Source organism: Pinus tabuliformis, chromosome 2_1, assembly GCF_031772625.1.
Source record: "Pinus tabuliformis cultivar Carrire ecotype Pingquan chromosome 2_1, CPIR1, whole genome shotgun sequence".
In the NCBI taxonomy this organism is placed as follows: Eukaryota; Viridiplantae; Streptophyta; class Pinopsida; order Pinales; family Pinaceae; genus Pinus; species Pinus tabuliformis.
The window spans coordinates 454,271,255-454,298,073 of record NC_142299.1 but is presented as its reverse complement, the minus strand read 5'-3'; the positions used below and the strand labels follow the sequence as shown (position 1 = coordinate 454,298,073).

Here is a 26,819-nt window from a genome sequence, read left to right as displayed (position 1 = left end):
AGAGGGAGAGTGATTTGGGGGGTAGAGATAGAGGGAGGTGGGAGATAAGGGATAGAGAGGAAGGAAGATAGAGATGAGGAGAGAGAGATGGAATTGGAGGGGGTAGGAGAGGGAGGGAACAAGAAAAACATAGAGGGAGAAAGGTGGAGAGAGAGAGGGGGTGATAAGGGATTCATGGAGAGAGAGAGTGTGTATGTTTGGGGGGTGATATAGATAGAGGTAATAACAAATAGACACAATTACAAATACAGATATTATCGTAGTATATATTATATTATATAGTATTATATAACCAACAGAGTGACTGGGGATGAGTCACGACATTGTGTTGGGGGCCTGTTGGGACAGATTCCCCTGGGGTTAAATTTTGTAAAGTTTTGTTAGTATTGTAAAGTCTCCACATTTTTAAGAGTAGAGCGCGCAGGTCGATAGGACTCAAAGGGGCTTTAGGAAGGTCAAATCCCCTTAATTTGTTAAGAGTTAAGTTGTTTTGTGACCCGCCCATGGTTCATGGACCATCGTATTGTAATAGAGAATGATATACAAAAGATTCATAAGAGATATCTATCGATGAATGATCTAAGTAAGAGATAGAAATATGTTTTCTATATTCAGCTAAAGGGGAAGGCTCGTGCAGGTGTGTGCACAGAGACCTTGGTAACTCTGCAACTGAGTGTGTGGGTCCCTACAGTTGTGTGAATAGGGTTGGAAGAGTTTGTAATTGAATATCTAAGCATAATAAAGGTTTTTTTGAAGAGTTATTTGCATATCTGTGTACTATTGTGTATCTATGAATTTACTATATTATTGATCTGTTTTATGAAATTTATCATGAAAAGTACTTAAAAGATGCACGAAAGGAGTAGATCTGTTTATTTTCATGATGTTATGAATGTTTAACGCAATTAGAAAAGGGTTTGAATCTCTTAGTTGTTAGTTACTGTAATTTTTGGGTTTCAAGGGTTAGAGTTCATGAAGGTCGGGATAAAGCCCTAACAGTAACAGAAACACATCACATATTGCTTTGGATGCAGAAATCTAGTTCTAGCATCACCCAATACTGCCTTGGGTAAGACTGCAGCTTGGGCTACACGGGTTGTTGCCGAAAGGGCCAGCAATGTAAGGTTTTGTTAGTTAACGTAGCTAATTCTGATCCTAGGCCCAAGCCCCCTCAATCCAACATAGCTTCATCAATATCATAATAATTACAATTTAAATTAATTGAATAATGTGATCAAAAGCAGAGCCATTATATTTACCATTAAATTTTGTTTTCAACAAGGGTTTTACTACCTTTAATAGAGTGGTGGTAGGTGGAAGTCCAGTGAAGCAACTCCAAATAGAAAATTTAGAAGGAGCCATTGCAAAGAGATAAAAAAATTATAACACAAAAACTTTAAAAAGAAAAAAATGATGATCGCCAAAAATGACCTCATCAACATTTAGGGAGACCATCCGATCAGAGTCCCAAATTAGGCTCTTTTTTGTTTGGTATGGTGGTTCTAACTAGTTCTATTGGGTCTAGTTACCCCCCTCACTCTTCCTACTGACTTGGGATGTCTCTAATTACTTATCAATAGAAAAAGAAATATCATATTTACTCTCTTGTTGTTATCTTGCAAGAAACAAACCCTTAAGTTGAAATAAGGGCTTGGCCAAGCAGCAAATGCAATTTCTCCTATGTAAGGTGGCTTTATGAAATGAACTAAATTGATTTAAATGAAAATATACACTAGGATGAAAGCAATAAAATAAAACTAATATATCATATCTTGATTAGGACAAGATATATATCTTTCCCAAATCAAGAGAAAAGTGATTAAAATAATGGGGATTTAACATGTTCTTAATGATGAATAACATATTGTAGAAAAAGTTCTAATAGCTGATATTTTAGATGCAATAGTACATGCTTTGTTTAGGGATTTAAAACAATGAAGGATAAGTCATTGAAATGAAAAAATATTTCATACAATTCAATGATACTTAAATTGATTTAATATGGAAAATTTCTAAGTAAATAGCTACTTAGAAATTTGATTAAAGCACATGAGAAAAATGGAAATCAATAACAAATCTATAAGACCAATAGAACATAATCATTCTCATATCCAATAGAAGTGTAAAATATGACATAATTGGTACAAATTTACCATTAAATTAATGAAATTTTCATTAAAAAATAAAATTATTTGCATACAAATTGATAACCTTGTTTTTCCTGCTCAATTTTACAATAGATCTTTAAAAATCCTTCCAAAATGATCAGTTCTACTAGCAAAAAGAAGAGCTACAAAATTGAAAATTTTGCCTCTCTAACAAATGTTGAATTTTGAAAGTAAAACCCCCAATGCACTCAGATCTAAGTATTCCCCTTAACCTACAGCTAAAATTGTCTTTACAAAAGTGCTCTGAGTATCAAAATTCCCATTACTCATTCTCCAAACCCATATTTAATATTTACAAAAACAATCCTGAAAAATGGAGAGTTGTTGAAAGAATGGTTGAAATTTTGGTTTGATGGGGCTTAACCCAAGTTCAGAGTGTGCTACACACAAACAAAACCCTCAACTACTGGCTCTTTCGGCAACAACCTGCAAGTAGATCACAGTCTCACCCGAAGTAGTTATGGGAGCCTGGAGAACCAAGGTTCTACAACCGAAGGGATATCCATGCAATGGCGTTGTGTATTTACTTCTACTCTATATTGATCATATAACTTCACGTTCATAAGAACTTCATAGAGATGATTAATTTAATAGAATCACATTAACCCCATGAATTATAACTAGTAACAGTATATCTTACAGTTCTTTGCATAATTCAATGAAAAGCATACATGACGATACTAACAGCAAAGGCTAAACACAAAAAGATATTCAATTCTTCGCCAAAAATTCTTCTTTATTAATATAAATCTGCATTACATGTATGTCTTCAAAATGCGCACCCAATTGCAGGTGGTCTGCGCACTCAGCTGCAGACTATTCCAGGCCTCCATGCACTCAGTTGCGAAGCCTTCCCCAAAACTACAGGCGTGAATACGGAGGTTCAATTCACTTATGATATCATTGATTGATTAATTTATTTCCTTTCACTAAGGTATTACACATCCTTAAATATATTTCATCTTTACAAAAACCATGGTCCACATACCATGGATCCATAAAACAAGGACTAATACCTAATACCCATTACAAAATAAGGGCTTTATCTGACCTGAAATGGAGCAGATTAGTAATGTTGTGCTAATTCCTCATTCAAAATAAAACCCAATATGCTTATCATTTTCTTATCGAGTGCTTAAGGATTCAGCATTTTTTCTTAATTAACTGATTCCCATGAGAGTTTCTTATGTAAATGTTATAAACAATTTAACATAAAACATATGTTGAATAGCAGCAAATTAACAGCAAAGAACATCAAAATACAACACACAACACAGAGATTTGATGAGGAGTTCACCCCTCCTGGGCTACGTCTCCTTGATCCAACTTCCAATGCTTGGGCCTCTCTATTATGCTCAAAATTACAACAAAAGTGTGTTTATAATGCTCAAATTCCTCTGAAACTTGTCTCAATGAGTTCTGAATAGCCAAAATTACTAGAATTCACTCTTTTTTTTGCACCTAATTTGGATAAGAACTGAATAAGTTATGACCTCTCCCATTTCTCCCACAATTTTCTCAACAAATTCCCCTTTTTTGGCTACTAACCATCAAATTCGGCTTGAAATCCACCAAAATTGCCACATTTCGGCCATCGAAGCCATACTTCCCAGGGGATTCGAAAATCGAAATCGCAATCGGTGTTGGTGGAGAGATGGACAGAATAACTCCTTTCAAAAACTGTGATCATCAATCTGTGATGGCAGACTTAACGATTTATGCACCACAGTTCATAACAATTTCACATCTGGTATACATCGGCTTGTCGCAATCGGCACGGGACCAGGGGATTCCTTAGCAACTTGTTGTTTACCGCTGTGAAGTGTAAACTACGATAAATTGTCAAAATCGAGCATTCCATACATTGCAACCTGTTCTCTTTTCGCATCCTGTTCCATCGGTGTTTTGCTATCGGCACAGGCAGGGTGATTCTTAACAAGACTTCCTGCTACGATGCAATTTTGCGATGTGATTCATGCAATATCGCATCTCAGTGGGAACAGAGGCCAATTTTTAACAGAAAACTTATGTCGATGTGATTCGATGGTATGATTTTTGGTACCAGTGACAGAGTGACACTTGGCGCCTCCCGATTGGCTGAAGAGACTTGAACTTGCTCACTGTGCACTTATTTTGCCTATTTAGCAAACTAATAAGAACTCATTTCTCGGAGAATCTGAACTCTGTTTTCAATGAAACGAGTTGCATTGGATTCATATCACCAAGACTATCCAACCATATAGTTTCCATTCCATTATATGAACTTTTATTTTTTAGCATAAACTTGAGCACCTAATCACTCCTCCCCACTGGAAGCTTTTTTACCACAAAATATTATATTCAGTTATTAAATATATGAGGGTATTGTTCCCTCACCTTTCCCTCTTCAATCCATTTGGTATTGGATGGATTTGTACCTTTGAGACCCACTTGAAGACAATCAACATTTCCCCTCTTTGATGACCTCATTCTTCTGTCAAGTGTGGTGTCTTACTAAATCTCATCAAGAAATTCTAGAGAAAATATTCAATTGATGGAATCTGTACACTTTCTCCTTGATCTTCAATCAAAGGAGACTCATACAATCTCAAATTTTCAACATTAACAGCAGAATAAATTTGCATATATGAAGGCAAATCAAACTTGAAAGCATTATTACCAATCTTTTCCATAATTTTAAATGGACCATAATGGATTGGTTTCATATTTTTACCTTCACCTTGAAGCCTTTCCTTGCTAATGTAAATCCAAACTTCATCACCTACTTGAAACTGATGATCCACACGATGCTTATCATGCCTTGAATCTTTTCTCGTTGTTCTTGAACTGTTTGGTGAATCAACTGAATTTTCTCAATGAATTTCTTTGCTCTGTCTATGTCGCTATGTCCATCTATAGCTACATATTTCTCAAAGATGAAATCCAAAGGTGATTTACACAAATAGCCAAGACATGCCTCAAAAGGCGAAGTTAGAGTAGAAGAGTGTTTTTCTCGATTGTAATCATGTTGAGTATAATGCAACTCTTCATCCCACAACTTAAGATGTCTGCTGCAATAACATCTTAGCAAATGAATAACTCTCATGTTAATCACTTTAGTTTGACCATATGTTTGCAGATGGAAGGTTGTACTTTTCTTCAACTTGGTGTCCATCAAGTTCCATAAATTTGACAAAAAATTCCCAACAAATCGGGAATCGTGATCACTTACAATAGAAGTAGGTAATCCAAAATGAACCCATACATTTTGAAATAAAATTTGAGTTTTTTGTTCAATTGTAATTTATTTTTTACAAGGCATTAATATGCACATCTTGTTGAACCTATCCACAACTACGTACAAATAATCATGACCTTTTCTTGATAAATGAATACCTCCTACAAAATCCATAGAAACACTCTCCCATGGACGTGAAGGCACTGGAAGTGGTGTGTATAATCCTAGTTTCCTATTACTAGGCTTACTGACTGCACACAATGAACAACCTTTGATAAAATGTGACACATTTTTAAGCATACGAGGCCAATAAAAATACCTCTGAAGATTTGCCATTGTTTTACTTACACCAAAATGTCCAAAAATAAGAGAAATGTGTGCTTCCCTTGTGACATTTACTCTCTCTCCCTGTGGAACACAAAGTTTTCCCAAATGATACAACAGATTATCATGTACATGGTAGTCTAATTCCTCAACTTGGTGGCCTTGACTCAAGTTTGAATATACCTCTTGAAAGTTAGCATCATGTGCGTATTGTTCAACATAACTTTCAGGAAAAATAGAATGATCCTTGAGTAAAATGGCTACATTAAAAACCGGTCTAGAAATCATATTAGCAACTTTGTTGTAAATACATTTCTTGTAACCGATTACCAAGTGGAATTTCTGTAAGAATCCCATCCAACGAAAGCACCTTGATTGCTGCAATTTTGTTTGAGATTGAAGATATTGCAAAGGTTGATGATCTGTGTGAATAATGGTTTCTTTTCCCATTAAGTAAGGCTTCCATTTCTTCAAACTTTACACCAATGCGTAAATCTCTTTATCATATGTAGGATAGTTAATAACAACACCATTAAAAATCTCATAATGAAATGAAATGGGCTTACCATGATGTAAAAGAACTGTACCCATGGCGTAGTCACTTGCATCTATTTGTATTTCAAATGGTTGTTTCAAATCCGGCAATGCTAAAACTAGGGCTGAATTGATCTTTTGTTTTAAATCGTCGAATGTCTTTTGTTGTTTGCTGCCCCACTAGAAGACAACCTTCACACCGATCAAAGCATGTAGTGGAGTTGCTATGGAAGATAAATTGGCAATGAACTTCCTCCGATATTGTGCTTCTCCCAGAAAACTCCTTACTTTTGTGACTGCTTTGGGTATTGGCCAATTCACAATGACCAAAACTTTAGAGGGGTCAATCTTCAGCTCACCTCCTCCAACTATGTGGCCCAAATACACTAAGGAAGTTTTCCCAAATTCACATTTAGACCTCTTCATAAATAATTGTTCTTTTTTCAAGACATCAAACACTTTCTTGACATGCTTGACATGCTCTTCTCGTGATTTGTTGAATATCAAAATATCATCTAAATAGACAATTACAAACTCATCAAGAAAGGATCTTAAAACCTCATTCATAACTCTCATGAATGTAGTTGGAGCATTGCAAAGACCAAAAAATATAACCGGCCACTCAAACAATCCCTATTTGGTTTTAAAATCAGTGTTCCAAATATCCTCTTTAGTTATTCTAACTTGATGATATCCACTTCTCAAGTCTAATTTAGTGAAATATTTTGCATTCCTCAATTGATCTAGCAAATCATCTATTCTGGGTAGTGGGTATCGATTCTTTATGGTAATTTTATTCAAATCTCGATAATCTACACACATGCGCCAGGTTCCATATTTCTATTGATTTGGGGTAGCATCAGATGTGCTATAGCCATGAAATTTCTTTGGGGAGATTGGGGCACATGAGATCTTCAATATCGAGAAAGGGTTTGGGCAGATTCTAAACAGATCAGGAGATATTAAAATAATTAATATTTTTAATGGAGTCCCTAAGTCTAAACTTAAGGAAAATAAATATTAATGTATATTAATATGAATCTGTGTTAGAGTGGTCCAAAAGACATGGATCAAGCCAGATCTAATCTTAGCCGTTGATTAGGGACTTAATCTTGGTCATTGATATATCAACAGGAAAAGTATAAGAGGAGGCTTGAGGGTCACTTGGAGAACACACCAGAGTGATCAGTCATTCTATTCTCTAGAGCGGGGTTTTCTAAGAGAGACAGAATCAATGATCGGGAGAGTAGCTGAGGGGAATTGAGTATAGAGAGACAAAGAGGAAGATATAGTGTTGGGATAGCAACAGAGCAGCCAGAGAGAGAGATGCAGGAGCATCCAATTCTCACACAGGGCCATGTAGAAGCAGCTAAGTGTTGTGCAAAGCACTAGAGGGGCCAGCCTAGTTGACGCAGAGGCTCAAAGAGCTGACGCAGAGCCTCCTAGGGCTGACACAGGCCAAGATTGGCTAACGCAGTGCCAGCCTTGGACTAGGAGAGGCTGACGCAATCCAGATTGGGCAGAGGTTGGGGTTTCTAGGGAAGATTGGTGTTGAGTAGTTGCTGAAAGGATTATCTAGGGTTTCAACCAGTAGATTTGTCAGAAATCGAGAGATATTACTACTAAGGAAATTCTCTATTGGGTAGGCCAGTTACAGCACCCAGATTGTACTATTGCTTAATGAGAAAACCTCAGATAGCTGCACTGGTTTTCCCACATTGGGTTTTTCCAGGGACATTAGTCCAAAAATAATGGTGTCGTGTGGTGTGTTTGTTCTTGTTTCTTTTAGTTGTTGATTTGTAATATGTTGAGCATGTATTGGTGTTTATTTTCAGTATTTACTTTGTAAATAACTTGTTAAGGAAAAATAACAAGTAGGTAGGAATAAATCAGAAAAAGTGCATGAAGGGTTTCTAACTAAGTAAATGTAGAAACTTCAACATGGTATTAGAGGGTGGTTACAGATCACAGGAGGACTAAAATACATTAGCCGAGCAGAACAATAGCAGCAGAAATAGTTGTCTCGCAATGACATAAGTTGTTTCTAGCAACGGAGAAGCCAAGGAGTGTGACGCAAAGCTAGTCAAGGCCACATAGAGGAAGCCGAGAGTTGCGCAGAGCCCTAGAAAGGCTAGTGTTGTTGACGCAAAGGGCCAGAGGGTTGACGCAGGGCATCCCGAGGCTGACGCAAACCCATCCAAGGTGACGTAGGGCTAGTGTGAGGCAGAGAGGGGCTGACGCAGTTCACAGAGAGGCAGTTGTTGGGGTCTAGAAGGCTGCATGAATATTGCAGAGTGGATCTGGTGAGGTACTGTAGTCATAACAGTACCTGACAGAGCAGGGCCATAGGAGTTGTTACCGAGGGTTTCTAGCCGTGGAACTCAGATCATAAGTGCAACTGCATAAGTCGATCAAAGTAGGGGACATCTCGACAAGTGGCAGAAGGATTTCTAGGAGGGAAATCAGGACTCATAAGGAGTCCAAAAGATAACTTCCAGACGGGAAGTAAAGACTCATAGGAGTCGAATAGAGAACTTCCAAGAGGGAAGTAGAGGAGCATCATGGCACTACATGGGGTAAGAGACCAAGATAGACTGGACGGAGCATCGAACTTTGCAGTCTAGAAGGCCATAATATTATCAGTGCTTGACAGGAATCGTGTCAAGAACTTCGCCTTGAAGGTAATAGTTGTCCCAGTTGACCCCAATGATAATGACAGGTACCAAGAGGCGATGGTTAGGGCCAAGCGCATTATCTTAGATGGGTCAAGGATCATATGGTACCACATATAGCCGAGAAGGAAACGGCATTTGAGATGTGGTAGGCTCTCAAGAAGATGTACCAACATACTTATGTGCAAAGAATAATGTTGCTCGAGAACTAGATGAGGTCGTATCATATGAAGAAGGGTCAATCGATTGACACCTTCCTCGGAGGACTGAAAGAGATCTGAGACCATTTGACTGCTATAGGAGCGACATCGGATCAGGAGCTTATGGTGAGGACAACCTTGAATGTTGTCTCAGAAGATTGGGAAGTATTTGTCTAGAGTATTCTGGGCAGAAGGACTCTCCCACCTTAGGACGAGATGTTGGTATTTATTCACCAGGAAGAGATCAGATGATAGTTGAAGATAAGTAGCAGCAGCAACGTTATGTACCTAGGGGGGATAATATGGGGTACCAAGGGAGGTACCCAAGGTAATAATGTAATAATGGGATGGGCCATAGTAATAAATAAGATGGTTAACCCATGTCATGTAAGGGACCACAAGTAGTTAATAATAATGTAATGGGCCCATGGTATTAGTTGATGGTATGAGGAGACCATGGTAATGATGCATGGTATTGTATGTATGAGGCCTATATAGAGGCTAGAGACTCCACATGGAGAGATATGAAGATGAAGAGAAGTATTATTTTATGAACAGGCATATGGCTTGTGGAGTGTTCTCCTTCCTTAAGGAGTGAATGTATGGTGTTGCCCTACCATAAGGGTTTTGATAATAAAGAGAATCATTTCTATCTATTTCAATCTTCTTGTTCTTGGGTTATTTCTGTTCTCGTATATTTTTGGATCAAAGCTACAACAAGTGGTATCAGAGCTCTTTCTTGGGCAAACCGTGGAGAAATTTTTTTTTCATTTTTGCAGGGTTTCTCGGGTGGCGAATTTGCAGATCAGCTATGTACCTTTTGGTGCAAGATATGTAGAATATAATTGCAGATTTTTATTCCTTGTGAAAAAATAGCCGATTTCAAAAAAAAAATCGGTTGAATCGGAGTCCGGATGAAGGAGATATCGCTGATCTAAAAATCAGTGGGATTGCAAAGAATTTTTAGGGCCAGCGAATTTGCGGCGCAGATCTGGACGTCCTGGTGCCAGATTTGTAAGATCTAATTGTAGATCTGTAATCCTTGTGACAAAACACCTGATTTCAAAAAAACAATCAGGCGAATCGGAGTCCGGATGAGGAAGATATCGCTGATTTAAAATCAGCTCTTTTTTCAGAAATTTTGGGTGACGGCGGGAAAGTTGCAGCGCATATTTGGAATTCTAGTGCCTAGATCAAAATTTCTATCACATGGGCAGATGCAGAATGATGGTTCCATTTCTAAAAATAGGTGATAATAAGGATTCTGAGTAATATTGACGAAACTGTGACAATTTCAATTTTTCGCCAATATTTTTGTGATGGCGGGCCTAGATCGCTTTGAACAGGAAGAATCTTTTTTGCATCGTCTCATTAGGCTCCGACAGACTGGTGCAATGGAGGAATATATTACCGCTTTTGAAGCCTTAGCCTTCCGCACTAGGGGTCTCACAGATGCATTCTTCAAGGAATGTTTTATCAACGGTCTTAAAGAAGCCATCAAAGCTCAAGTTCTACTTCACCACCCTCCCACATGGAAGGAGGCTTGCCAGTTAGCTCGTCAGGTCACACAGCCTAGCAAAGTTTTTGTAGAAAAGAAGGAAACCAAGGGACCTAAAGGGTTATCTTCTTCTGGTATATCTTTATTGCAGGTTCATGGATTGATTCAGAAGGAGAAAATCGTTGTGTTTATAAATCCTAGTTGCAAGAAAAATCTTATAAGTATTAATTTGGCAAAAAGATTGCAAGTTCCAGCAAAACACATTGAAACTGCATGAGGATGTTCAAGGTATAAGGATTTGAAGATTTCTATGGATAAATATGTGTTGCATGGTGATTTTTATGCTTCAGAGATGGATAACATGGATGTGGTTTTGGGATACCCTTGGATGGAATCCGTGGGTACTATCAATATTAATGTGCAGAAGAAATTCCTAAAGCTATGGTATAAAAAGAAGAAAATTACATTACAGGATATTTCCATCCATAAACAGGTAGAGCACATGGAGGCTGAAGCAGAAGATGTTCAAGGGACTGACATATCAGATGATGAGCCTTTGATGATCGACAATCAAACACAAACAGAGGATGCAGAAGAAAAGGTTACAGGTGATGATACATCAGAGAAGGGCTCAGTGGTTGAAGTCATATTGACAAAGAAGACACCACAACAGGCACCACAGCAGGGTGAAGTCAAGCAAAAGTCATCGTGGGTTAAAACTTCAACATATCATCACCCACATCACCTAGCGAGACAACCATCAAGATGGAACCCAAGTCGTCACATGATGGATCGCGAGGAGAGAAGATCCACCCACTACACATCAACACAGAAGCGCTGCCACGGTCAACTTCCATCTCAAACGAGCGAGGCACCAGCGAGATCGAGGGTTCACCTTTCTCTTGGATGGCTAGATGCACGTGCATGGTATCAGTGGACTACTCTTTTGAGTAGATCTTATTATTTATGTTCTTCCCATGTTTCGGGGACGAAACATGTTTAGGGGGGTGGAATGTTATGTACCTAGGGGGGATAATATGGGGTACCAAGGGAGGTACCCAAGGTAATAATGTACTAATGGGATGGGCCATAGTAATAAATAAGGTGGTTAACCCATGTCATGTAAGGGACCACAAGTAGTTAATAATAATGTAATGGGCCCATGGTATTAGCTGATGGTATGAGGAAACCATGGTAATGATGCATGGTATTGTATGTATGAGGCCTATATAGAGGCTAGAGACTCCACATGGAGAGATATGAAGATGAAGAGAAATATTATTGTATGAACAGGCATATGACTTGTGGAGTGTTCTCCTTCCTTAAGGAGTGAATGTATGGTGTTGCCCTACCATAAGGGTTTTGATAATAAAGAGAATCATTTCTATCTATTTCAATCTTCTTGTTCTTGGGTTATTTCTGTTCTCATATATTTTTGGATCAGAGCTACAACAAGCAAAGGGGTCAAGGTCAAGCAGGAGGAGGAGGATGTGGCCCTAGCATCTAAGGGAAAATAGGGAAAAGCGGAAGAAGAAATATCTCTCCAAGATCAAGTGCTTCCACTGTGGGGAGCTAGGTCATTATGCGACCTGGTGTCCAAGGAAGAAGAGTAAGGGAGAGTCTTCTGAGCCTAAGGCAGCGCCAGCACGGGTAGAGAAGGAAGTTTTGACAAATGATGATTGTGCCATGAGTGCACACATGCCACTTAAGAGGAAGTGGGGAGACATCAAGTTGTAGTCAGATGGACTACAGGTGATGAGGGTAAGGATTCTTGAGGTACCCAGCCTCTTGGATTAGACATTGTTACAGGAGCCTCGATGAGGAGTAGCGGGACTAGCTGAGTGGGTAAAGACAAATGTGAATAGAGCGGCAGAGGGAGCTACAGTGTAGGAGTCCTTAGACAGCGCAAGGCTAGTAGGCTGCAGTAGTGCGAGAGGCACATGAGTGTTGCACCAGTGCAGGATGGCGCAAAGAGGTGTGCAACGATGTGAGATGAAGGGAGTTGTTGCAATAGCGTAGAGGTTAGAGAGGAAGCACTTTTCAATGTCAAAGGGAGCTTCAACATTAGTGGGTGTCTCTAGCCCAATAAGGAGGTCAGTTGGGAGATAATTTACTTACTTCTCAGTAGCTTAGTTGCAGTGCAGCAATGGGCATCACAATGCAACATGATGAGAGGAGGTGCAGTGCAGATGCAGTACTGGGAGAAAGGACCAGCAATAGCACATATGCAGAGGGATTCATCGTACAGATGCAACAGTGGAAGTGGTATAACCATGGGTAGCAGTACAAGATGCAGCAATGCAGAGGATGTTGGTCAGGAAGGCCTAGCATTAGCACAAGTACCGATGTTGAATGATCAGAGTAATACTCAGTGAGGAGTATTGCTAGAGCACAGTACTCGCTAAGAGGGAATGTTGATTTGGGGTAGCATCACATGTGCTCTAGCCATGAAATTTCTTTGGAGAGCTTGGGGCACATGAGATCTTCAATACCAAGAAAGGGTTTGGGCAGATTCTAAACAGATCAGGAGATATTAAAATAATTAATATTTTTAATGGAGTCCCTAAGTCTAAACTTAGGGAAAATAAAATATTAAAGTGTATTAATATGAATCTGTGTTAGAGTGGTCCAAAAGACATGGAACAAGCTAGATCTAATCTTAGCCATTGATTAGGGACTTAATCTCAGTCGTTGATATGTCAACAAGAAAAGTATAAGAGGAGGCTTGAGGGTCACTTGGAGAACACACCAGAGTGATCAGTCATTCTATTCTCTAGAGCGGGGTTTGCTAAGAGAGATAGAATTAGTGATCAAGAGAGAAGTTGAGGGGCATTGAGTATAGAGAGACAGAGAGGCAGAGATAGTGTCGAGATAGCAGCCAGAGAGAGAGACGCAGGAGTAGCCAGTGCTCACGCAGGGCCACGCAGAAGCAGTTAAGTGTTGTGCATAGCACTTGAGGGGCCAGCATAGCTGACGCAGGGCCTCCTGGGGCTAATGCAGGCCAAGATAGGCTGATGCAGTGCCAGCCCTGGGCTAGGAGAGGCTGACACAGTCCAAATTGGGTAGATGTTGGGGTTTCTGGGGCAAATTGGTGCTTAGTAGTTGCCAAAAGGAGTATCCGAGGTTTTAGCCAGTAGATTTGTCAGAAACTGAGAGGTATTACTGCTAAGGAAATTCTCTGTTGGGTAGGCCAATTACAGCACCGATATTGTACTCTAATATTGCTTAATAAGAAAACCCTCAGATAGCTGCACTAATTTTCCCACGTTGGGTTTTTCCAGGGACATTAGTCCAAAAATAATGGTGTCATGTGGTGTGTTTGTTCTTGTTTCTTTTAGTTGCTGATCTGTAATATGTTGAGCATGCACTGGTGTTTATTTTTAGCATTTATTTTGTAAATAACTTTTTAAGGAAAAATAACAAGTAGGTAGGAATAAATCAGAAAAAGTGCATGAAGGATTTCTAACTAAGTACACTTAGAAGCTTCAACAATTTCCTGGGTACCAAAACAATTGGTGAACCACATGGTGAATTAGAGGAATGAATTACACCTTTATCTAACAAATCTTGGACTTGTTTCTTAATTTCTAAACTTTCCAGAATTGACATTCGATACATACCGATATTTGGGAGTGGACAATCTTGCTATAGTTTAATTTCATGTTGAATTCCCCTTTTTGGTGGTAATCCTTTTGGTTCTTGAAAAAAATATCCATATTGATTGACCACATCAATCAATTTGTCTTTTAGCTTCACATCACATTCTGTAAAGGATTCACGCTCTGTCTCATTCTTCATCTTGATCATAAGGAGCGCAAGATTCTTGTTGGAATTGACCAGTCGCTTTATTTTCCCTGCGCTTGCTAAATATAAATTAATGATTTCTACTATGGGATCTCACAATATACTCCACTACATCTTTGAACAAATGATATTTGTTATCAAATCTATGGAAAACGGCTTTCCATTCATACAGATACAGGCTTCCCAACACAATTCCAGAAATATCTAGCGGCACTACATCTAATTTGACTTCATCAACGAAATTGGAAATAATAGAAAACCTAAAAATTCATTTCCTTGTGACCTGAAGATTTACATCCTTGGTTATCCAACCCAACAGATACGGTGAGGCATGGTTTCCAGATTCAACTTCTTGACCAAGTCTATAGAAATTAAATTTTCCTAGGATCCACTGTCAAACAATGTATCAATCTTGGTGTGTTTGGAAATAATTCTGATATGGAACAGCTCAATTCTACTTTCTTCATTTGAAGCATTGTTGGAGTTAATTTTTGTGCTGGTGCTTGCCACGGATTCCTCTTTGCTTGTTTTTGCCACAACTTTTCCTTTAGTGACTATGGCTGCAATCTTTGTTTCATCACCTGAGTCGGAATCCAAGTCTTGTTGTACAGCAAGGTTTGTCTTATGTTCCCCTTTAATGTTAAATTTCTTCAGTCTTAATTCAGGAAGAAGCTTCCAGCAATACGCTTAATCATGGCCCTCTTTGGAACAATTATTGCACATGGTTTCTCCCCTTCTTTCTTAATAGAAACATTTTTCTTCTGCTTTCCTTTAGATTTCATTCCTTTTTCACCACTCTGGAATGGCTTCTTCTTACCTTCTTCTTGTACATTTTTCCCTCTTGCTTCGAGGTGTGTAGCTTGAACACAGACCTCATCAAGATTTGTGGGATTAAACATAAGAATGGTGTGTCGAAGATAGCTATGCAAACCTCCTATGTATTTTAGCAAAGTATCATGTGACTACAAGTCTACTCCTAGCATAAGACCTCTTCTCCTGAACTCCTGAGTATTATTTCACATTTTGACCTTTTAATGTCTAAAATTTTTCCAATTCATGAAAGCTTTTTCCATATGAGCTAAAGGGTAGAATTTTCTTTTTATAGCAGCAATGAAATCGGACCAAGTAATAGAGATCTTACCATGTTTTTTGATCTCGTCATGATTCCTTTCTTCCCACCAAATGAGTGTTGCACATCCATTCTCAATGAAGGCAACTGAATTTTGAAATCATCCTCTTAAAGGTTCTAAATTATACAATACACCTCCAACTAACAAATCCAATTATCAAGCTTCGCTGCATTCACCTCACCATTAAACATGGGCAACTCGAATTTAACATCTAGTTTAACTAGAGGTGATTTTCCAGCTCCTTTTCAAGAATGATGATTAGTATGAGTAATGGTTGTATTAGTGGAAGAGTGTGAAGTTATTGGTGAAGAAGAAGATGAAGAAGATGGTGGAGAAGGTGGAGGTTTGTCTCCATTCCCATTATCTCCTCTTGAAGAGCCTTCTCCTTTGGGATGTTTGGAACTTTCTCCTTGTAACCTGCTATTCATCTCTTCATAGAGGACCTTCACCATCTTTGTCATTTCAAAGAAAGGCTTTCTAAATGTCTTCTCGTCTTTTGTCATGGTCGTAGGTTCTCCTTCATGAGACATGATCTCTAGAGTCTCAACTGCAACTTGACACTGAACTAGTGTTGGGGATTGTGGCAACCTTACTCTTCTTCCCCTTGACCTAACTTTAGGGCTTCCAACGAACTTTCCTTCAGCTCTTTTGAGTTTAAACCTTTTTAGCATGACACAAAACTAGAAAACAATACTCCTTATTTGCACAAGCAATCTAGTAAGCAAAAAACAAGTGCTTTGATACCAACTTGATCTGAAATGGAGTAGATTAGTAATGTTGTGCTAATTTCCCATTCATAATAAAACCCAAGATGCTTATCATTTGCTTATCAAGTGCTTAAGGATTCACCATTTTTTCTTAACTAACTAGTTCCCATGAGAGTTTCTTACGTAAATGTTATAAACAATTTAACATAAAACATATGCTGAACAGCAGCAAAATAATAGCAAAGAACATCAAAATACAACACATAACATAGATATTTGATGAGGATTTCACCCCTCCTAGGCTATGTCTCCTTGGTCCAGCTTCCAATGCTTGGGCCTCTCTATTATGCTCAAAATTACAACAAAAGTGTGTGTACAATGCTCAAATGCTTTTGAAACGTGTCTCAATGAGTTCAGAATAGCCAAAACTGCCAGAGTTCACTCTTATTTTGCACCTAATTTGGATAAGAACTCAAGAATTTGTGATCTCTCCCAATTTCCCACAATTTTCTCAACAAATTCCCCTTTTCCAGCCATTAACCATCAAACTCGGCCTAAAATCCACCAAAATTTCCACATTTCAGCCACAGGAGCCATACTTCCAGGCGAGTTTAGAAATCGTAATCACAATCGGCATTGGTAGAGAGATGGACGGAATAACTCCTTTCAAAAACTATAATCTCTGATCTACGATGGCATACTTAACTATTTATGCACCACGGTTCATAACAATTTCACGTCTGGTATATATCGGCTTGTCACAATCGACGTTGAACTGGGGGATTCCTTAACAACTTGTCATTTTCCGCTGCGAACTGCGATGAATTTTCAGACCCAAACATTCCATACATTGCAACCTGTTCTCTTTTCACATCTGGTTCCATCAGCGTTTTTCTTTCAGCACGGGCAGGGTGATTCTTAACAAGACTTCCTGTTGTGATGTGATTCATGCAATAACGCATATCACATCTCGGCGGGACTGGGAGCTATTTTTTTTTTTTTAAATATGCCAATGTGATGCAATGGGCCAATTTGCAGGACCAGCAACAGAGTGACACTTGGCACCTCCTGATTGGCTGAAGAGACTTGAACTTACTGATTGTGCACTTATTTTGCATGTTTAGCAAACTGATCAGAACTCATGTTTGGGAGCATATGAACTTCATTTTCGACGAAATGAGTTGCGTTGGATTCAGATCATCGATATTTATCCAACCATATAGTTTCAATTCCATTCTATCAACTTTTATTTTTGAGCATAAACTTCACCGAATCATTGTCCCATCCCCAAAGCCCTAAAAGTTTGTGCGACGAATATATCTTCGCCAACACCGCGAGTTTCGCTCCTTCTTTCATGGGGTCTTTTACCCAAAACTTGGACCAAGTTGTGCCATGCCCAACGCCTCCCAATACTCACCCATGACTCATCCTGAGTCACTCAGATTCGGCGCCCTTGATCTTTGTTGCAATCCTGTTTTACACTCCATTGTATTACTGGAGTGTTTCTGCAATCAATTTTTATTTCTTTCATGCCTCCTTTAGCAAAGCTTGTGTAGTAGGGCTTGCAGTCTTTTGCAGTCTCTCTACTTCCCTTCTCTTCAATTCCTTCAGCGTCTCATCCACTGCCTGTGAAAGTTCCAAGGCTTCCTCCTACCACAACTGAGTCCTCTCCTCCAAGATCTATGCTTTCCTTCAAAGATCATCTATTTTTGTCTGAAGGTTCTTTGCTTCAGAAATGTTGGCAAGCCTCTGCAAGACTGGCAAGTTCTTCACAGCTTCCAGGATCTCATTGTGTCGCTTCTTCTTGGCCTGCAATTTCTCCTCAATCTTCAGAACATTTGGATCGTCCTGCAGTGAGGTCGAAATCTGCATCGTATCATGGAGCAGTTTTCCACAATCTGCCACCATATCAGATATGCCTTTCAATGTTGTGTTGAGGTCCCTTTGTCTCTACTCCTGAACCTATGGTGGCATACTTGGTTGTAGCCCTAGTTGCAGCTCCGATATCTACATTTTTGTTGACATGACGGATGTACACAATTCCAACAAAGGGAACTAACCCGATTGTAAGCCCCAATTAGACCTACTTTCGTTTCGATTGGCTAGCTCCGACGGGTTTTAAGGGACCCCGTAAACCACTTGAACATGTCGAAAGATTGCTTCCGGGAGGAAGACTTCAATTAACTCAATAGATGAAACAACTAACCTCTATTTATTAAATCCTATCTATACTACTTCTAACTACTCTATTCTATCCTACAAGAGCATGATACAGAGGTTTAAACATCATATATATGTTCAGCAGGAGTGTGATAAAGAAGGTTAAACATCATGCATAGATTCAAGTCCAAGAGAATCAATCACTGAATTCACAGCTAGACAAGACTGTATTAAGGCTAAATTGCAATCCAATCACTCATATAGGAATCCACATTGATGTTTAATTTAGTTCCAAATTAGATACCATTCACAAGTTAACCATGAAACTGAATCACATTCAATTTAACAAGACTAATAGTGAATTGTAAGTCATCAATATACATAATCACATTTACATTCATGCCAATAACAACACTCTGATCCAAAACAATACAACGAGTTTGAGACTAAAGGCTCCTTCTTCCCTCAAAAACAGTCCTCCTCATTCACAATAAAGCAACACTGTTCTTCTCAAAAATCAAAAGCCCTTTCTCCTCTTCAGAGGTAATACTTATGTGGCCCTTGAACGACCCTTTGCCTTCCATGCTCTTTCCATTCCCTCTTGTCATTACATAGACCAGTATGTACAGATGTGATATGTTGATGAAACTGTCGACCAGCCGAGGTCACCCTGCCTCTTCATCTTCCCACTGTTTTAGATATGCCCATCGAGTACACAGTGATAGGATCATTAGTGTGACTGTTGGCACGTAGAAGGCATAACAGCCGGGTCGATTCCTTTCCTGAGGAGGAGAACAGATGCTGGTGAAAAGGGCGACTGTATGTTGCCTTCCCACAATGGAGACCGGGACAGCTTTGCTTGCGGACTATACAGGCAACACGTGGGGTTGCGGCCAGATTCTTTAAACACAGCGCTTCTGCATACATGGCCCTTCGAATCCCCTCCTGCATCCTTTGCTTCTCACCTCCAAGGATAGCCATCATTAGCTTGATGATTGTGAACAATAGAACAAAAATTGCATCAATCAAACGTAACGCTGCCTTCATTCATTTTATAAAACTACGGAGCAAGTATGAAAAATATTTATGCCTGATACACAGTCAATCACACGGTTTCCCACTCAACCCATAGGCTCGACACAGTTTTCGAAGGCTTCCTTTCATTGCAATCGGGTATCGGCCCTCTCTCAGGTCACAGGACCCATGACTTCCACCGCCTCGATGTGCAATTGCACTATCGGGACTCCACAAGCCTGCTTTTTTTCATTGAAAACCTGATCCTTTGTAGTTTCGCAAAATTTGGAAAATATACTAAAACACAGGAAATCCTGCCCCAATCGCCCAGGTCGAACCTCAAATGATATATATCAACGCTTATAAATATCGTAGGGTTCGGCATATCACATATCGCAATATGCATAAGCCTGGGGCTCCGCTAATATGCGATACGGCCCTGGACCCGAAAACATATATATATATATATATACGTTAATATTGTTGGCGGGTACGTAATATAGGCTAGCCTTTGAAAACTGAGATTTCAATGTTTTTTGAGAACAAAGGAATATGTGGGGAAAACCATGTCCAGCCATAACGCTGGACTTGAAATGTTATACGCTCGAGTTCATAGAAATCTGTGGTTCTGCCACATCGCCACGCACACTGTGTATAAGGCCCATGCTCCGCCGATATGCGATATGCGATGGGGCCCTAGACCCGACCATGTATACAATGTTGTTAATGATGTCGTCGAGTCTGGAGGCTAGTGGTGCGCCATATATATTCATAAACCTTGGACTCAAGCCGATTGCAATATGCGACGGGCTTTCGGACCCGACATATATATATATATTGTGGTTTATAATGTCATCGGGTCCGGCCCTTATGGCATGTGTTATGCGCCCAGATTGAGTGCGATAAGCAAAAGAGGGAAGGTTTAATGTGTTTTGCGAAGGGTTTCCTTTATAAAGGGATTATAACGTGACAATGATGCGATGAAGGGTTTTTGCGAATTAAACCAACAAACGATTATGATGGGGGTAGGGGTGATGGTTTGTGCGGGCACCAATGTGCCATGCATGTTTGTGAGGACCGAAAGATCTTGATTAAGGGAGAGGATAAAGGGACAGTCTGTGTCATGAATGATCCATGCAGCAGAGGTATATTTAATGGCTGAGCCATCAGGCCTTGAAAATTTGACTCGGCAAGAAATTGACATCCATGTGATAAAACAAGTCATTCCAAAAGATGAAAAATCAAACTTCTAGGGGAACCATTGGAAATTTGTTGTAAGAACATGTTTCAATAGGGTGGTAGTTGTGGCCACAACAAGTTCGTATTCAAATTTCAACTTAGCCATAATATTCTTGGAGTCCCTGACCATGAGGGAGAGCTTCGCGACCTTTTGTATTGTTGCTTCATCCTCATGGACCTGCACGTCTGAAACTGTGATGCAAGTCTCAGCCTTCCTACCTATCCTTGGCCAATTGCTTTAGTTCCTTCTACATCAATGCTTTTTCTGACTCCACCTTTTCTTTTAACATTGACATACATTGCTCTAATTTCTGCAATTTTTTGGTGATACCTTGGTGAAATTGATGCAGCACCTGGAGGGGTAGTGCAGCGGCATTCATCTGGACACTGCGCCATGCTTTGGCTTGCTCTTTGTCTATTTCTGATTCAAACTTCAGTGCCCCAAATGGAACGTGTAACATCATAACTCCGTAGGTTGTTTCCAGTCTTCGTTATAGCTACAATGGTTGGGTTACCTGCTGTGGTTGCCTCACTACCTGAGGCAATGCCTTCATCTCTACGATGCCCTATTGTACCTCAACCAAGATCATTTTGCAACGATCATTAATCTTGTCTCAGGTTTCCATGTTGATCTCCTCGATCTTTTTTTTTGTCTCGTTGATGTCCCCATCAGTGGGGATGAGCGACACTACTTCCTTACTCTTATCCGCCTTCTACTTCTTTCTTGGCCACAATTTCACCACAAAGGGTGAATCTTCTAATACCTCTGCATCGTTGAGGTGTTCTTCGTGTTCCTGTCCTCACTTTGTTTCTTATGTCTCTTCATCGACATCTTTTCTACTCTTACCTGCACCATGCAAAGTACCCTTCTTTGTTCCAACTGCTCCAGTTGTTCCACTAAGTGGAGTCACCCATTCCTCTAGTCAATCTTGCACTACTACGAGGAGATCATCTTCTTTTACCCAGTATGGCAATGGATGCCATGTCTCTATTGGGTCCTTCATCGCTTTCACATACACCCTGTGAAATTCTACCTTGAACTCCGTAATATGATAGTATTGTTTGTACAAGCTCGATAACAGTCTGGGATACTGATTCACCAACATATTCAAATCCATTTCCATGACTACAAATAAGATCTTGTTCTTTTCTATGCAAGTCAACTCCTTTGTAAACCATAGCGAAGCATACCTTGCTAATTCGCATACATCTACCTTAACAGTTGAAAATTGAGAATCTTCTAGCTCCTTCCATGCAATAAGTACAATAAGAATTAGAGGTCGTGCATAGTGGAAGGTATTTCCTTCTTCCTGTGCTTCCCTGTAATCCAACAAAAACTCTTTGAATAGATAGGTAGCCAAGTTGAACTAGACCCCTGCACTGCACTACTCCGTTAATGACACTATTGCTGCAGGTATCTCATTAGCCCTGCACTTCCTCATGATCTTCCCCACTAATATATGTGTGACAAAGTGCACGCCCTAATCCTCGATAGAGTTTATCTCATAACCGGGGGATTTCTTCACTAATCCAAACTTTTCTTTGTTCCAACTGCTCCAACCATTCCACTAGGTGGAGTCATCCATTCCTCTGGTCAATCTTGCACTACTGCGAGGAGACCATCTTCTTTTACCTAGTATAGAAATGGATGCCATGTCTCTGTTGCATCCTTCCTCGCTTTCACATACGCCCTGTGAAATTCTACCTTGAACTCCGCATTATGATAGTATTGTTTGTAAAAGCTCGATAATAGTCTGGGATACTTATTCACCACCATATGCAGATACATTTCCATGACTACAAATAAGATCTTATTCTCTCCTACGTGAGTCAGCTCCTTTGTAAACCATAGTGAAGCATACCTTGCTAATCCGCATACATCTACCTCAACAGTCAAAAATTGAGAATCTTATGGCTCCTTCCATGCAACAAGTACAATAAGAATTAGAGGCCATGCATAGTGGAAGGTATTTCCTTCTTCCTATGCTTCCCTGTAATCCATCGAAAACTCTTTGCATAGATAGGCAGCCAAGTTGAACTAGACCCCTGCACTGCACTGCTCTATTAAAGACACTACTGCTACAGGTACCTCATTGGCCCTGCACTTTCTCATGATCTTCCCCACTAATATATCTGTGGCAAAGCACACAACATAATCCTCGATAGATTTTATCTCATAACAGAGGGATTTCTTCACTAATCCAAACTTTTCTTTTATAACCTGGGTCATCTCCTTGTCTTTTTTTTACCCATGAATTCATCTACGAGGTCCTTTTCTTGATATGGCAGCGTTGTTATTCTTCTGATGAGCATATCATCAATTGGGATCCTTGTCCCTAGCCAAATGCAATCATCATGTACCAGTGCGAGGAGCTTCTACACATAGATTGTACTGAACGGGCTTTAGCCAAAGTGTGGCACATTTAGCATGCTCAAAATCCCTGCTCTTTGCACTCCCGCAACCCATTGTTGTGGTTCCAATATTTTAACTCCATTGTCTGGGTAGTATACTTTCTTTAGGTACCTACTGGGCTCAAATTGAGGGTATTTTCTTCTATCATTGAAATCACACTCTTCCATTTTGAGCTGGGGGATCTTCCCCAACACTTCTCCTTCAAAAGGCACCTCCTCTAGTAAAAGTGGTATATAGGTAGCAAATTTCCCTTCCTTTGGCTCCCTAACCAGCTTTGCACCCATATTTCTCGGTGGCATGTGTGTTGGGAGCACAAAGGGAATCTCCACATCCTCTATCTCCTTCCGTTGAAATTTGGCTTCTTCCTCACTATTGTGGACCTACTGAGGTTCCCCCTACTACATCGGTTTCTTTCCTTTCTACATGGGATTTTTTCCTTTATCCTCTGTGTTCTTTTCCTGTACCTCCTTCTGCATCTTCTTCCATGGTGATGTTCTTAATTCTGTTGCAGAGACCTCAACTGGTCTCTTCTCCTTCATCTTCTACGGTTGTGATTGTGATTCTTCATGCACTTGTGGTTGTGCTTGCAGTTGAACAACCACATTTCTTGGCAACCTTAAGTGTGTCGAGGACAAGTTTACATTCACTTATGCAGTCTTTCCTTCTTGTGACTCCATGATACCAACTAGCCCTTTATTTGTAAATATCCTAACCAATTCTTCCAGCTCCTCTCAAACATGCAATAGCTCTTCTTCACTTAAGCATAGTTTCTGATCTCTCTATGAAGAAAAGTGTAAAATGTGGCACGGGATTTGGTTTTATAATAATTTTGAATTCCCATGCTCATGATTGGCTTAGATTTGGCTCATTTAATGTAGGTATGGGCTAGAAATAGACAGTTGTGCTTCATAAATTATTTTCTCCTATGCCTCTCAACGGTAATTTCCTTTTAACGTTTCCCTTTTTCCTTCCAACAGTCATATTTCTGGCTAACTTCGTCATATTTCCCCTTTAGCAGAGTCACCTCTTCCTTGTCACAACTCCTTTGAACTTCGTCATACTCCTAAGTATCACATAGCAATCTTCCTTTGGTGAAGTCCCTTCCTGCAGAGTTTCTTATAGTCTCATGCCCACTTTCAACAAGAGGTGGCACTAAGATTTCCTATCCTTTATTTTTCAGTTCGAAGCTCTAGAGACATAGTCATCCCTATATATCTTCTATCTACTACCATTCACTCGTCCTGGCATCATCCGACCATTCAACTTCACGTGCTGAATAGAACCACCATCTGAAATGTTATTTATGATATATGACCCCAACCAATGTGTCTTGAATTTTCCTGGGAACTTCGCGAACTTACTATGATATAATAATACAATATCCCCTTCGCAAAATATCTTCTTATTGATATGCCTGTCATGCCAAGATTTCTCCCTTGCTTTCTACACTTGCTAATGGAATCCTGTTATGAATATGTCTTCTTCTAAAGCTAGTATTTGTGACATTCTTTCGTTCATCATGTTAGGGTTTTCCATATTTGTGATAGTTTCAATTCTCAGACTCAACACAATGTATTCCATTAGCATAACTTCTTCTTATCCATATATCAACCTGAAAGGTGTCTGCCCAGTCAATTTCTTGCATGTCATTCTGTATGTCCACAACACCGTTGGGATCCTCAAATCCCAGTCATCTTTGTTTACGTTGCACACCTTGTTCGATGCATTCTCAAGAATATTATTGAAAGCTTCCACTGTCCTATTCACTTAAGGATAATAGGGATTTCTCTTTTGATGATAAACTTGAAATTCCGCAGTTAATTCTTCATTTGTATTATTTAAAAAAAGTGTCCCTTGGTCATTAAGATCTTCGAACAGCCAAATATGGACAATATATATTTGAAAATGAACTTCGTTGTGGTTTTTGTGTTGCAATCCCTTACCGGTTTTGCCTTGGCCTGCCTTGTCAAATAATTAGTCACATTGATGATATATCTTGCACCAGTCCTTTCCCCCGTGGACTGATAGGTCCAACAAAGTAAATTGCCCCAAAATCCTGCAAAGTCACCTATGGTAACTACTGGCATTTCATTTCTTATGGATGGCTTTCATGTCCTTCTACATACATCACATGCTAGACAAAAGTCTTTTGTTTCCTTATGTATTGTAGGCCACCATAACCCGACTCTCCAAATCTTCTGCGCAGTTTCTTTTCTTGGATAATTCCCACCTGCAACTCCTCCATGAGCTTCTGTCAGAATGCTCTGTCTTTCATTTTCAGGGACATATCTGCGCAATACTTCATCCAATCCCATTTTATACAAGTGTCCCACAATCAGCAAGAAATCAGTGGTTCGAACAACCAATTCCTTCTTTTTCTTTGTAGTGTACTCCATGGGCGCCATTCCTGTGGACAAAAACTGAATAATATCTGCGAAGTGATCATTTTCGACTTTAATTGCGAGAATTTGTGCATCAGGAAAGTTATCTTCAATGTTCATAGGTTCTTCTCCTATCTTAATTATGGCGAGGGGGATGGGGTGTGAGGGGGGTGGATGGATGGGGAATCCCAAAGACGCCCTGACTCTTCTCATCTCCTGACTTTGACGCACCTTTAGAATGGATGGGGGAATATATCAGGGTTGTAGGGTTACTTCTTTCTTCTTCTATCTCATATCCTAATAGAGGGATATAGTCAATCTCAATAAAATTCTTTGGATCTGTTTTATATCATTTTCCATTTTGCGTATCTCCTGGTTCCGACTTATTTCTTCTTTACCCAAACGTTAATCGGACTGGATCCGTAGAATCCCCTTTTTACACAATAACATCTTAATCCAGAGCTTCATGGAATTTAAGAACTTACCTTGTGGTCCTTTGAAGAATCTTAGTTTAGCTTCACTAAAGGACATGATTTCGTTGATCATGAAATCAGTGATAAATCCTCCCAAAATTCTATCGATCCAAAAATCAAAAACCCTTGAGATACTGTTATCAATTCTCTTGATCCGTTGTTCCAAATCAGGGTTCCACTCCTTAGTTTCATCACCTTTGAAACAGGCCTTATGCTTAGTTAACTTAGATATCCACTCAAGCAATTCAATGTGGAACGAACCAAAGAAACTCTCGTATTGATCTTCGAAGATATATCTGGGGAACCAAGCTTCAGTTGATAAATGCATGTTTTTGTTCTCTTTCTCTGCAAATTCTTTTTCTTCTTGTTCGACCCACTCCTAGAGTTCTTTCTTCAATAGACGCCAAATCATATCCCTTTAAGAAGGTCCAGACAATAGAACCATTTTTTTTTCGAGGGGGATTAACTGAGGTTCAAAGTGTGTTGTGCACCAACAAAACCATCAACTACTAGCCCTTTCAGCAATGGCCTTCAAGTAGATCCCAGTTTTACCCGAAGCAGTTATGGGAGGCTACAAAAACAGACTTTTGCAACCGAAGGGATATCCACACAGTGGCGTCATGTATTTACTTCTACTCTATATTGATCATATAAATTTGCATGCATAAGAAATTTGTGCAGATGATTAATTTAAAAAAAAATCACATTAACCCCATGAATTCTAACTAATAACTATATATCTTACAGTTCTTTGCATAATTCAGTGAAAAGCATACGTGACGATACTAATAGCAAAGACTGAACACTTAAAGATATACAATTCTTCGCCAAAACTTCTTCCTTATTAATATAAATCTTCAGTACATATATGCCTTCGACCTGTGC

General features: G+C 39.5%; 1 pseudogene; it reads right to left on the bottom strand.

The window, feature by feature from the left end:
- The window catches only part of LOC149200880 (iron-sulfur cluster assembly SufBD family protein ycf24-like), an 88,519-nt pseudogene extending 62,938 nt beyond the window's left edge, over nt 1–25,581 (bottom strand).
- Between the last annotated feature and the right edge of the window lie 1,238 nt (nt 25,582–26,819).